Source organism: Pteropus medius, unplaced genomic scaffold (genome assembly GCF_902729225.1).
Source record: "Pteropus medius unplaced genomic scaffold, Ma_sr-lr_union100, whole genome shotgun sequence".
In the NCBI taxonomy this organism is placed as follows: domain Eukaryota; kingdom Metazoa; phylum Chordata; class Mammalia; order Chiroptera; family Pteropodidae; genus Pteropus; species Pteropus medius.
The window spans coordinates 1,671,254-1,673,104 of NW_024352785.1; the positions used below are offsets into that span (position 1 = coordinate 1,671,254).

General features: G+C 33.2%; 1 pseudogene; it reads left to right on the forward strand.

Moving 5' to 3' along the window:
* Nucleotides 1-207: 207 nt before the first annotated feature.
* LOC120591042 (uncharacterized) lies at nucleotides 208-323 on the forward strand (annotated as a pseudogene).
* Nucleotides 324-1,851: the final 1,528 nt, after the last annotated feature.

The window sequence follows — 1,851 nt, forward strand, 5'->3', positions numbered from 1 at the left end:
TTTCACTGTCTTCTCTGAGACTATTAAATAAGCGATTTTCATGTGCATTATGATGCTTTGTGTCCACAGGCCAGATGCCCTACAGGTTATTCTCTGCTTAATCTAAAATTAAGGTATTAGGACGTGGTTCCATAGTGTAGCAGTTAGCACATTTGCTTTACAAGCAGGAGGTCCTGGGTTCGTGTCCCAGTGGAGCCACGGTCTATGGTCTATAGCCATGCCACCCTGAACAAGCCCGATGTCTGAACTTGGGAGCTAAGCAGGGTCAGGCCTGGTTAGTACTTGGATGGGAGACCATCTAGGAACACCAGGTGCTACAGGCATTTAGAAAAAAAAAAAAAAGAAAGAAAGAAAGAAAAGAAAAAAAAAGATTAATGTAGTAAATATCACTTTGTATATTGCCAATCTAGAATCACTTAGAGCCATCCATTATTTACAACAAACACACAGAAAGACATCCACTCCATGTGAGATTCTGAGCAGAAGCTCTCATCAACTCGAGTTGCCTTGAAGGATACTCCCTGAAGCAAAGCCTGGAGCTCATATGCACAGAAGAGAAAGCACATCAGGACCCTGAAAGGCAGTAAAAACTGTTGTAAGGACATTTTAATTTCTTTAAATTAGTGTTTAAATCTTTCATGATAATGTTCAAAATCCAGGCTTTAAAGATAATGTCTAGGTCAAAGTTCATTGCAAATAATCTTATCCTTATCAAAATTGGCCATCCAAAGAAAAGAAGGAATAGAAATTGAATAAAAAATACAGATTAGAATAATTTCCATTGCAGTTAGACCTTTAAACTAAGATATTTTATCACTGAGAAATTATTTTTAATGCCTATACTTGCTTTTGGGGAACAATTACTATGGTTTTACATTTTAGGATTTTCTCTATTGCCTTCTGTATATAGAATCTTTAAAAACAAAAATATGATGGCACAAAGTTCCTGTTATTATATTTTTTTCTTTCAATATATTATTTAATAGCACCCTGTCATGAAAAATTATCTTTTCCTTTCCTCCCCCACCTTCTTTAAGTGAAGTCAAATAAACCTGGAAATTTTAATAACCAGAAGAAGAATTTAGTCAATTATTGGAACCAATCCCACATTTTATGTCAGGAAAATGTTGCTCATTAAAGAGACATGTTATTCCTTCTTAATTTATCTGGTTATAGTTTCTCGAGTAATTAATAGCCCCACACTATTTTAAAGGTCTTATAACCCCTTCTTAATCAATTACCCTCTTTACATGTAGTTATCTATATTATTTTGGAGCTTCTACATTGGAAAATGTTATGGGATCTAGTACATAAATGTTCTATGAGTAACCTGGATTAATTTTCACATCTACCTGAGCAATAGCTGGTTGTCACGGGAAAATTTCAGATTTTCTCTAACCAATCAAATTCTGTGTGTTTGTGACTACTCTCATTCAAAATATAAATTTCAAGTGCATTTTAAGCCATATGATTTATATGTTTATTGGTCTATATCTCAGCTCTGGCATAGTGTAAGAGAGCGAAACACTTTATAAAAGCTACATAATTAACTAAATACTTGCAACCAATTTGTTATTATGGAGTTCATGTGTTCAATGTCGAGACTTTATAGGACTGTTACGTTTCTATATAAACATAGCGGTCATATAAACATTAGGATGCACCATTATCAAAATTTGATTATCTTATTACCTCATAATTTTACCTGATCATAAATTATAATATTTAATAATTATTAATACATTGTTATTAAATAAAATCATACTCTTTAAAGCAATCTGAGGAAGAGAAAAGTTTGCTTTCTGTATTAGAAAGAGCAGGAGAGACAGAGAAGAGAGAGAGAATAAGATA